Source organism: Amblyraja radiata, chromosome 32 (genome assembly GCF_010909765.2).
Source record: "Amblyraja radiata isolate CabotCenter1 chromosome 32, sAmbRad1.1.pri, whole genome shotgun sequence".
Lineage (NCBI taxonomy): Eukaryota > Metazoa > Chordata > Chondrichthyes > Rajiformes > Rajidae > Amblyraja > Amblyraja radiata.
This window is the reverse complement of record NC_045987.1, coordinates 7,939,987-7,952,453: the sequence shown is the minus strand read 5'-3', so window position 1 is coordinate 7,952,453 and position 12,467 is coordinate 7,939,987. Positions and strand designations below refer to the sequence as shown.

The following is a 12,467-nucleotide window of genomic DNA, read 5'->3' as shown; positions in this document are numbered from 1 at the left end:
CAAAAAACAAACTTCTGCAGGAACTCTGTGGGTTAGGCAGCATCTGTGGAGGGAAATGGACAGTCAATGTTTGGTTTCGAGACTCTTCATTTGGAGCGGGTAGGAAGGAACTGCAGATGCTGGTTTACACCAAAATTATTCACAAAATGCTGGAGTAAGACACAGACTAGAACTCCAGATGAAGGCTCTTGTCTCAAAATGTCAACTGTCCATTTCCCCTCACAGATGCTGCCTGACCTGCTGAGTTCTCTTGTGTCTCTATAAAAACAGAAATCCTGTTTTATTTCTTTCTCCTTGCATCTTGTATAGTTAAAGTCATCCAAAATTATTGCTCTATTGGTTGTATATTTCTCAGTGAGTTGACTCGATTTGCTCTATTTCTCATCTTCAAAGTATAGGAGAAATTGCGTGTAATTTTTCTTTTTTTTTCTCGTGCTCTCCTTATTGATTCTGGCTTCACCCCCAAGTTAAACTTCCTTCTTCCCTATTGATTTAAAACTCAGCAAGTCAGGCAGCATATCTGATGATCTCATATTCTTCAGATTGATGAAGAAGGGTTCCAGCCCGAAACGTCACCTATTCATATTCTCCAGAGATGCTGCCTGAACCACTGAGTTACCACAGCACTTTTTGCCCGATTTTCCAATCACTCTCTCATCAAGGACATTTGTGGCGTTGTTGATACGTGAAGGTTATCAGTTTGGTTCCAGGACTCATCCAGATCTCTCAAGAAAGTGACTAGACCTTTGTGCACCAGTCTTGCATTGATCTTTCTAATGCTACCTCACCTAGCCTCTCCAATCTACAGTACAATGACCACTCTGTAGGTTTTGCTTTGTGAGCTGGTGCCTACATTTCAAAGAACTTAATTAGCTATAAAACACCGTGAGACATCCTGAGGTTGTGAAAGCTGATGAATAAATGCAAGTTCTTTGTTTTTGTTTTCTTTCATTCTCTTTCATTTACCTTGCACTGAATCCAAATGTTTTCGGTATGTATCCAGATGAAGCCTTTAGCCTGATTCAGAGTGAAGCCTTTTACAATGCGACACTTATATCATGTTAATCTGGTAATAGGGTTTCACTAGTTGCATTTACAATATCAGTAGTATTTTTCTAAAATGAAACTTTTCCATATCAAGCGTACTATGAATGCAATCTTCAAAACAGATTGCAATTAACATAAGAAAGGTGATCTTTTTTAACCAGGAGATCATCTAACCTTTTCTTCCTTTTGTTCTATTTAAAGTGCATCCAGGTAGTGGGATCATCTGAAGAGCTCAGCAGCACTTCATTCAAGTCTTCATTCTTCAGTAATTGTAACAATCCAGCGTGAACAATCTACACAAGGACATTTGGCCCTTTTATGTTGGAGTCAAGCATAATTGAACTAATACCAGCGAACTTATTTGAACAAGGTTCTGACCTTCAAGTCTCTATTAATTTTGGAAGGACCCTGGGTTGGAAGGGCTTTTTAAAAGTTATGTCCAACTTAGCCATGTAGTAAAAGACAAAAAATAGATCAATTACTTTAACTGACAACGATTTACTGTAAGTAGTTGTAAAACATTCTTACAAACAGAACTCAATTGATTACCAAGTATTTAATAAGGAGCTGAGGATGAATTACTATCGGAAACTGTATTAAAAATATCTGTCAATAGCAAACTTATCCATAATAGTTTACAGCAGCAGATTTTTCCCTGGTTCCATAAAATTTTCTTATCCATTAAAAACTTTGTTTTCTCTTGTAGTGAAAGTAATTATATAAATACAAGTTCTTCTTTCAATTAACCAACAGCTCGACAACGCACTAATGGACAATTCATTTCACTTGGTTATGGTTCTTGCTCTTCGCAAAATGTCTGCTATGTTTGCTTATATTGCCACAGCAAATACGTTTTTTTAAAGTGAAGAGTTTTGATATATCCTGAATTCATGGCAAGATCTTTCTTTACTGCCTTTTTGTTAGAATGTTTGTGTGATGATTGAAGTTCATGATTTGAGAATGGACTGAATGACAGCCAGCAGTGATGTGATGAAGCCTCCAAGAAAATGTCCTACTCAAGTTGGCAACTCTTGTTAAAAAGAATAGAATGGAACTGCAGATGCTGGTGTATAACGGAGATAAACACAAAGTGTTGGAGTAACTCAGCAGGTCAGGCAGCATCTCTGGAGAAAAAGGATGGGTAATTGGATGGATTAGAAAATGGATGGTTCAGTGCGAAGAAGGGTCCCGATCCGAAACATCACCCTTCCTTTTTCTCCAGAGATGCTGTATGACCCGCTATGTTTCTCCAGCATGTTGTGTCTATCTAGTTAAAGGAATTGGTCTTCTGTGTTTGTATTCCAGGTCCAGGCAAACCCAGCATAGCACCAATGCATTGATGAGATTGGGTCAAGAGTTTGTAATGTTATAGTCACTAAGTAATTACATTCTGCAATACACAAAATGGTTGTGATTCTGTGATTTGTGTTTCATCCATGTGAGGTTCAGAAGACATCTCATGTCCTCTGATCCTCATGATTTCCCTCTCATCTGTACCTCTACACTTCTTATATCCCTCAAGGGATTAATTTGACCCCAGCTGCTTATACCCGACATAAAACTTTATTTTTATTTTTAGAGTCTCAAAAACCCTCATCATCCAGTTTCCTAAACCTGCCAGTGGTGCCCTTTATTTAAACAAGAACATGCTGCCCCTGAAAAGAACATGCGTCCCTTTTGGACATTTTTATTTTTATTTTAAATTTTATTTAAATTACATTTTCTGTGTTAAGGTTTTAGTAATCCAGGATAAAAAGAGTATGGGTGTTGGAATTGAAAATATGTACAATCATATAGGCAACATGTAAATAGGATACTGATCTTGTCCTAATTACAAAGTAACCAGAAAAGCTAACAGTGTGTTTATTTAGCTGCACCAACAACCTTCGGATGTGACTGTAGGTGGCTCCTATTTAGTGTGTCAGTGAGATGGGTTGAGGTAAAAACAGATATTACTGTACACTGCAGAAGCATTGTATTTCACCAGCAGCATCAGGTCTGCAAAACAGCGAAGCTGCAAATGTCGTTCTGTTCTTAACTGGCAGAATCTGTGAAAATGTCATTCCTAGTAATTTCAGCACTGGGGTGCTTTGTTATAAACTATTTTACAAATCATGTTTGTATAGAAATATAATGCTGCATTATTATAGGGCAGTGAAAATTGCATAATAAGCCTTGATCTTCCAACTGTAGGATCTATACATAACTAAAACTCTGATATTGTTATCTTCCAGTTTGGTGGTCTTTCTATTGCGCAAAAACAGTTCGCGACAGCGCTATAATTTTTCACCAGTTCACTCACCGTTCTCATGTGCTGCAAGTGCGGCAAGTTTCGTTCCGATCGGTTGAAGGTCGTAAAAGTTAGCGTGGTTTAAAAATCTTTAAAACCGCGCTGCGCAGATCGATCTCTTCTCCTGCCAGTCGGCGCCACGCGGAATAGTCTCTTCCCCTGTCACTCCCCGTGACGGTCCACCTCTTCCTGCGCCATCGCGTCTATACTGGAGCTGAGGATGGCCGGTGGAGGTTTCCAACCAGACTTTCGGAGGGACACGAAGCAGCCCAGCCCTGTCCCAAGCAGCCCCGCCCCAAGCAGCAGCCCAGCGTCAGATACCCAACCCAGCTCAGCCCAGCCCAGCATCGGAGACCCGACCCAGCCCAGCCCAGCGTGGGAGACCCACCCGGAGTCGGAGATGTCGCCAAACGGAAAGCGGAGACTGTGATCCCGGTGGAGGAGAACGACCAGCGACCAGCCACTACCCCTCTGGCCCCCCTCGCTGGCTCCTCCCCCCCTCCCCCGTGTTGCCCCCCTCTCCCCCATGGCTCTTCCCCCGTCTTTTCTCGGAGCTCACTCCCCCACCGCCCACCTCTCCCCCCACAACACAAAGGAGGGATGAGGGGAAATGAGCTGTGTCTGCGCAGTTAGAGGCTATGGGTGAGTAGTGGAATATTGTGTTAGGGAATGGGTTGCGTTGGGGGACCAGGCCTCCGGTGTGACTGGGACCCAACGCTTCCCACTTAGTCTAGTATTCACTAAAGATATGATTATGCTGGAGCAGTACAGCTGGAGACTCAACACATTCCCTCCTTTGGCTGCGCTTCTCAATGAAAGCAACTTAAGATCTGGGGAACTGAAAGGTAGGATTTGGGGCAATAAAAGGGTTGGCAATCCTCTGTTAGACTTGCCCTGGGAATTCCAGGAATTAAGGATTAATCTCCTGCACACTGCTGTAAGCAAACAACGTGATAAATAATAGTCTCATAAAAACATTTTTCATTTAGAGTCAGAGAGTCATACAGCATGAAAACGACCCTTCGGTCCAACTTGTCCATGCTGGCCGATATGTCCCATCAAAACTAGTCCAATTTGATAGAGACGTAGATATCATAGCCATCTAATACTGTTTAGTATTAGACTGTAGTGCAGACTGTAGTTTTCAGCATTGTAGCGCATCAGCTCCATGGACAAGGACCATGATCCATAATGGGGTAGAGGTGAATCAGACAGTACCCTGGCTTATGGAAAGACCGTACAGAAGCCTGATAAAAGAGAAGAAGAAACTGTTTCTGAGTCTGGTGGTGGCCATTTTCAAGCTTCTGTACCCTCTGCAGGATGGGGGCAGAGAGAAGAAGGAATGACCGGAGCGGGACAAGTCTTTAATTTTACTTCGGAGTCACGTGAGTGACTACGTGAAGAAGCCCGCCAGGACGCATGCATGTCATATCGCTACACGCATTGCGAAACGTCAGACGCGGTGGAACGACGTTCCCCCGCAGCGGCAGTTTAACAGCCGCAACTTGCAGGTAAGAGTTTACTTTGCGGTCTTTTTTGTTTCCATTTCCAACTACAGGTGGGATCATGGACAAAACAAAGAAGACAAGGTCTGCGACAAGGCTGGTGAGGGAGGACCGCGGAGCAGCGGGCAGCCAGCAGCAGCCAGCGGCACTTGGATCACCGATAGTGGGATCAGCTGTGCCCGATGTCGCCTCCGCACCGGCCAGATCCACGCGGCCGGGCGGTAAGGCTAGACAAAAAACAAACAAGGTCGTGGACTCAGAGGAGTCCGACTTTGAACAACCGCGGGCGGCCAGCGACCGTGAGCGCTGGAGCCGGATGGAGCGGTGTGTGGAGCATTTGCTCCAACGTGACAGACTCCGGGAGATGGAGTCAGGTCACAGTGGGCTCTATGATAAACCCACAGCAGTACCTCTTGAAGGGCTGCACAGTGCTTCTACCTCATCAGAGGGGAGCACTGCGGGTCAGTTCTGGGCTGACCTGGAAGAGGGGTCCGCAGAAGGAAAGACAAGTGTGCAAGGGGTGCAGGAACGAAAGAACCTACTGGACATGGTGTCCAATTTCATACAGCCAGACCAGACTGGTCAAAATCTGGAGCCAAAGCTAGCTGCCAGTATAGACTATATGTCTCTAAACCAGTTACAAGAACAGGCTGTACTGGACACCACATCAAGGCACCTGGCACCGGGCAACTGCATATCCCTGAATGTTCCAATAGTAAACACCTGTATATGGAAACACATTGGAATAGGAGTCAGAAGTATGGACGTCAAATTACAAAAAGTATTGAAACTCCTAACAGCAGGGATAACAGCATTTGCATGCACAGTGGATGAAAGGGACTCCATCAAAAACCCACTACAGCCAAAGACAGCACCCCTACGCACCCACCAGCAGAACAAGAATGACTGGTGAAAGCTCGAAGGCCCGGTACTCAAAATATGAGTCTTTTTTAGGCCATGGCCCAGGCCGGCCTTCTTGGAAGATGCGCGCACCTCCAACGCCAACCAAACCACAAATCCAGACACCAGCGCAACAACAGCAGCGAAGAACCTACAAAAAGAAGTAAACCTGCCACTGGTAACTATGGAGGTAGGTGGGTCTGGTTCCCTACAAAATACAGGGAGCATGGAGGTTGGTGGGAGATTACACTCTTTTATGAATGCATGGAGCATGTTAACAACCGATACTTACATCTTAAGCAGTATCCAGGGATATACAATAGAGTTTATACACAAGTACAGCCCTCCAGATCAACATATACCGAACCGAATGTTCGTGCTTTCTGATAAAGAAAAATCAGAAGCGCAAGCTGAACTGGAGCGGCTTTACGTAAAAGGTGTAATTGAGCAAACTCAACACGAACCATTAGAATTCGTGTCCAATATATTTACCAAAAACAAAAAAGATGGTGGTTGTCGCATCATCATAGACCTGACAAAATTGAATATATTTGTACAATATATTCACTTCAAAATGGAAACCTTTGTTACTGCTAAACAATTAATTTCCAAAGGTTACTTCATGGCCAGCATCGATTTAAAAGATGCTTACTATTCAGTGCCTATACGAGGTGACATAGAAACATAGAAACATAGAAAATAGGTGCAGGAGTAGGCCATTCGGCCCTTCGAGCCTGCACCGCCATTCAATATGATCATGGCTGATCATCCAACTCAGTATCCCGTACCTGCCTTCTCTCCATACCCCCTGATCCCCCTACCCACAAGGGCCACATCTAACTCCCTCTTAAATATAGCCAATGAACTGGCCTCAACTACCCTCTGTGGCAGAGAGTTCCAGAGATTCACCACTCTCTGTGTGGAAAATGTTTTTCTCATCTCGGTCCTAAAGGATTTCCCCTCTATCCTTAAGCTGTGACCCCCTTGTCCTGGACTTCTCCAACATCGGGAACAATCTTCCTGCATCTAGCCTGTCCAACCCCTTAAGAATTTTGTGCATTTCTATAAGATCCCCCCTCAATCTCCTAAATTCTAGCGAGTACAAACCGAGTCTATCCAGTCTTTTTTCATATGAAAGTCCTAACATCCCAGGAATCAGTCTGGTGAACCTTCTCTGCACTCCCTCTATGGCAATAATGTCCTTCCTCAGATTTGGAGACGAAAACTGTACGCAATACTCAAGGTGTGGTCTCACCAACCTGTACAACCCTGTACAACTGCGGTAGAACCTCCATGCTCCTATATAACCATATAATAACCATATAACATATAACAATTACAGCATGGAAACAGGCCATCTCGACCCTTCTAGTCCGTGCCGAACACGTATTCTCCCCTAGTCCCATATACCTGCGCTCAGACCATAACCCTCCATTCCTTTCCCGTCCATATAACTATCCAATTTATTTTTAAATGATAAAAACGAACCTGCCTCCACCACCTTCACCGGAAGCTCATTCCACACAGCCACCACTCTCTGAGTAAAGAAGTTCCCCCTCATGTTACCCCTAAACTTCTGTCCCTTAATTCTCAAGTCATGTCCCCTTGTTTGAATCTTCCCTACTCTCAGTGGGAAAAGCTTATCCACGTCAACTCTGTCTATCCCTCTCATCATTTTAAAGACCTCTATCAAGTCCCCCCTTAACCTTCTGCGCTCCAAAGAATAAAGCCCTAACTTGTTCAACCTTTCTCTGTAACTTAGTTGCTGAAACCCAGGCAACATTCTAGTAAATCTCCTCTGTACTCTCTCTATTTTGTTGACATCCTTCCTATAATTAGGCGACCAAAATTGTACCCCATACTCCAGAATTGGCCTCACCAATGCCTCCACAGATGTTACTTAAAATTCAACTGGATGGGACAACTCTGGCGGTATAAAGCACTGCCAAATGGGTTATCATCAGCCCCCAGGCTGTTCACAAAAATTTTGAAACCATCCCTAGCGTTTCTACGGAAACGAAAACACATGGTCATGGCATATTTAGATGACATACTCATTGTGGGCAAAACTTTGTTGGCCAAACAAACCGTAACAGCCACAAAACAGTTATTTGAAAAAACTGGGATTTATTATCCATCCAGTTAAATCTAATCTAACGCCTTCCACTACTATGGACTATTTGGGGTTCACCATTGACTCAGTTCACATGTCGGTGACTCTGCCTAAGGGAAAGGCTAGAGATTCAATAGAGGCTTGCAATAACCTCATTGACATCAGCAAACCATCCATCAGATTGGTAGCAAAGTAATTGGCAAAATAGTGGCTGCCTTTCCAGCCACACAATTTGGACCTCTACATTACCAAAACTTACAGAGAGCAAAAATACAAGCACTCAAAATCAATGCAGGTCACTTTGACAGACCTATGAAACTACCAATCAAAGCTAAAATTGAACTAAAATGGTGGATAGATAACATCTGGCTTTGTTCCAATCCAATCATTGTCAGTAACCCTTCCATGGTACTACAAACTGATGCCAGTGCACTTGGGTGGGGAGCCACCAATACCATCACCAGCTGTGAAGGTAGATGGACTGCTCAGAAGGCATCATTATTACTCACACTGGGCATAAACTACCTGGAAATGTTAGGTGCATTCCATGGCCTAAAGTCATATTGTACTGGGTCATATCACCAGCATGTTAGACTACAGATAGACAATACCACCGTGGTAGCATACATTAACCACATGGGTGGAAACAAATCGACATAATGTGACAATCTGGCTAATACAATTTGGCAATGGTGTATCCAGAGAGATATTTGCATATCAGCCACTTACCTACCAGGAAGACTAAATTTAGTGGCAGACACCAGGTCACGCAAATTTAATGAAAACACCGAATGGATGTTGAATAAAATTTTTTTTTTTTTTTTTTTAAGAAATAAATAAATAAAAGTTTTTGCTGATATTACAGCAAGATATGGAACACCAGATATCGATCTATTCGTATCCAGACTTAACCACCAGTTAGCAAATTATGTTTCATGGGAACCAGACCCTGGGGCAGCGGCGACAGATGCATTTTCGCTGCATTGGGGGGAAATTGTTTATTTACGCATTCCTTCCTTTCTGCCTCATCAGTCGGGTATTAAGGAAAGTACAACAAGACTCTGCGTCTGGTATTTTGGTAGTACCCGATTGGCCTACTCAACCATGGTTCCCAGTGGTACTAAACATGGTATTAGAACCATGTATCACCATCCCACATAGACCAGATTTATTGCTACATCCCGTAACAAGGGATAGCCACCCATGCCATAACCATTTGAACTTATTAATTTGTAGAGTTTAAAAACACCTCTACTACAACTGGGACTGACGGACCGAACAGTGAACATGATCTAGGCGGCCCAAGACAGTCAACCAAAAAACAGTATCTGGTCTATATCAGGAAGTGGGAGATGCATTGTCACAAAAACAACATCACCCACAGAGACATGAACATCCCGTCTGTTCTGGAATATCTGGCAGGCCTCCACTATGATGAGGGGCTCAGTTACAGTGCCATCAACTGCGCCAGAAGTGCCCTATCGATTTACCTATGGCAGGGGACAGAGCGTTACTCTGTTGGGACTCACCCACTGGTAACAAAACTTATGAGGGGAATTTTTAATACTAATCCCCCAAGAACCAGGTACTCCCAAATATGGGATGTAAGTATTGTCCTGAAGATGCTCAGGAATTGGTCTCCAGCAACAGCTCTGTCCCTACACAGACTGACATTAAAAACAGTCATGCTAATGGCATTGGTCACGGCTCAGAGGGTACAGTCACTGCATAAACTAAGACTGGACAACATGACTTCCTCAACTGAAAATATTACGTTTCATATCTATGAATTAGTAAAGCAGAACAGACAGGGATCAGCAGGCCTCAATATACAATTTAGGTCATACCCAACAGATGACCGTCTCTGTATAGTAAGCCATTTGTCGTTATACATGGAGAAAACGAAAATCATAAGAAGCAATGAGAAGGCACTTCTGGTCAGCCACTAGCAACCACACAAAAGAGTGACGGTCCAGACCATCTCAAGATGGCTGAAACAGGTGCTAACACAGGCTGGGGTGGATACTAATATTTTAAAATCTCATTCCACCAGGGCTGCAGCTACATCGGCAGCAATACAGTTGGATGTACCAATGGACCAAATCCTCAAGGCAGCAGGATGGTCAGGGGAAAAAACATTCCAACTATTTTACAACAAACCAGTAATGAAACCTGGAACGTTTGTAGAAACAATTTTAAGTTTTGTAAATTAATTTAAACCCATAAAAAGGGGTTATAATTTTGTGTTCATAAATTTTATGATTTCAATGTCGAATTCATGTCCAAATTATGTTAACACAATTCCTCCTACAGTCATCAAGGCAGACATGATGCATGGACTCGTTTCCACGGCATGAAATCACAGAGCTTTAAAATCTTCACGTAGTCACTCACGTGACTCCGAAGTAAAATAGTAAGATTAAATGAGAACTTACCAGTTTGAAGTTTGATCTGTATTTTATGAGGAGTTACGATGAGGGATTACGTGCCCTCCGCTCCCACCCTTGATCATATACTCAACTGGTATCTCTTCTCTAATCTTACTATGTTTAGTCATTACAGTTATCTGTGATTTCACACCGCTGCTTTGAAGAATGGCACGCATGCGTCCTGGCGGGCTTCTTCACGTAATCACTCATCGTAACTCCTCATAAAATACAGATCAAACTTCAAACTGGTAAGTTCTCGTTTAATCTTACTATTATGTTGGCTGTTTTTCTGAGGCAGCAGTGAGGGGGAGTCTGGTCTGTGTGATGGACAGGGCTGCATCTACTACTTTCTGCAATTTCACGTGGACTTAGGCAGAGATGTTTCCAAACCAAGCTGTGATGACAAATATAACCACATATCTGTGGAGGTTAAACCAGTGGATATTGACAGGTCTGGGGGGGGGGGGGGGGGGGGGGGGCAGAGCCCCCGGCCCCACACGTGATCCAGGGATTGGCACATGCTGCCTTCATGCTGCTTGCTCCCTCTGCTCCCGCAACTGGAAACACAACACGTGACACCAGCTCACTGGGTAAGCTGGCGGAAGTGGGGGGAGGTACAACGGCTGTCTCGTACCATTACCAGGGGCTGGATCTACCATAGTAGATGCAACCCAGTCCATCACACAGACCAGAATCCCCACTATTGACTTCATGCTGCCTCAGAAAAGCATAATCAAAGACTTGTCCCACCCCGGTCATTCCTTCTCGCACTGTTACCAAGCATCCGAGGCACATGTTGCCAGAGCGACGCGTGTACCGTGGCACACACTGCGTCTGCATCCAACGCTTTGTGGCGACTGCTGCAAACCCGTGCCCGGTGCAACATCCTTCATCAGTGTTTTACTGCTCATTGCCGCCTTTCCGTTGCTCAACACGGCACCTGCCAACCGTCACCACGAATGGACGCTTCGGTCCAGATCTAATCTCATTTTAATCTTGGATAACCTTCCTCACCGTTCCCTATACCAACAATTTTAATGGTATCTGCAAATTTACGAACCATGCCATCTACATTCACATCCAAATCATTACTGTAAATTATGAACAACAGTGGACCCTACACTGATCCCTGTGGTACACCGCTCATTACAGGCTTCTAGTCTGAAAAATGATCCTCTACTACCGCCATCTGTCTAATACCTTCAAGCCAATTTTGTATCCTATTAGCTAGCTCACTTTGGATCCTATGTGATCTAGCCTACCAGAACAGCCCACCATGTGCTACCTTGCTAAAGTCCATATGGACAATGTCTATTGCACTGCCATCATCAATGTTCTTGGTTACTCCTTCAAAAAACGCAATCAAATTTGTGAGACATAGCTTCCCACGCACAGAGCCATGTTGACTATCCCTAATGAGTACTTGCCTTTCCAAATGCATGTAGATCCTGTCTCTGAGAATCCCCTCCAATATCTTACTGATATTAGGCTCACTGGTCTGTAGTTCACAGTCTTTTCCTTGCTGCCTTTAGTAAATAGAGGCACAACCTTAGCCAACCTCCAAACTTCCTGCTCCTTACACATTTGAATTAATGATATGAACATTGCCACCATGGGATGCTGAAATTGTTTCCCAACTGCCCACAACGTCCTTGGATGCACTTCATCAAATCCTGGCAATTTGTCTACCTTTTAAGATCTCCAGCCTTCTGTAATATGGATTATTTTAAAGACATCATCATTTACTTCCCTGAGTTCCCAGCATCCATGTCTTTCTCCACAGTAAATACACACAAGAAATATTAATTTAACCCTCACCCATGTCACGTGGTTCCACACATAGATGTTCTTGTTACTCTTGAAGGAACCGCAACCTCACCCTAATTACTCCTTTGCCCTTATCTTTATTAAGTCTTCCTTGAAACTTCTCGAATGTGAACAATCCCAGCTTCTTTCTCTACCTTTCTTTGACCTGAAATGTTAGCTTTCCGGCATTTTCTGGTTTTATTTGTGGGAAACCTGAATTGAACTCTATACCCAACTAGAAGTCAAAGCTCTTTAGGAAACTGTGAAAATCCAAAGAGGATGTTAAAGTGGTTCCAGGAATCAGGGATTTGAGATACGAGGATAAACTAAAGGACCTGGAATTGGCCTTCCAGGAGTGAACATTGTTGAGAAGAAAT

At 43.6% G+C, this 12,467-nt stretch overlaps 1 long non-coding RNA gene across 1 annotated transcript; it reads right to left on the bottom strand.

Annotated features, from left to right (window-relative positions):
• Window positions 1-615: 615 nt before the first annotated feature.
• LOC116990990 lies at window positions 616-11,441 on the bottom strand. The gene is made up of 4 exons (XR_004416678.1): window positions 11,377-11,441; window positions 7,934-7,939; window positions 714-723; window positions 616-626 (listed from the first exon to the last, which is right to left on the bottom strand). It is a non-coding gene; the product is annotated as an uncharacterized LOC116990990 (long non-coding RNA).
• Window positions 11,442-12,467: the final 1,026 nt, after the last annotated feature.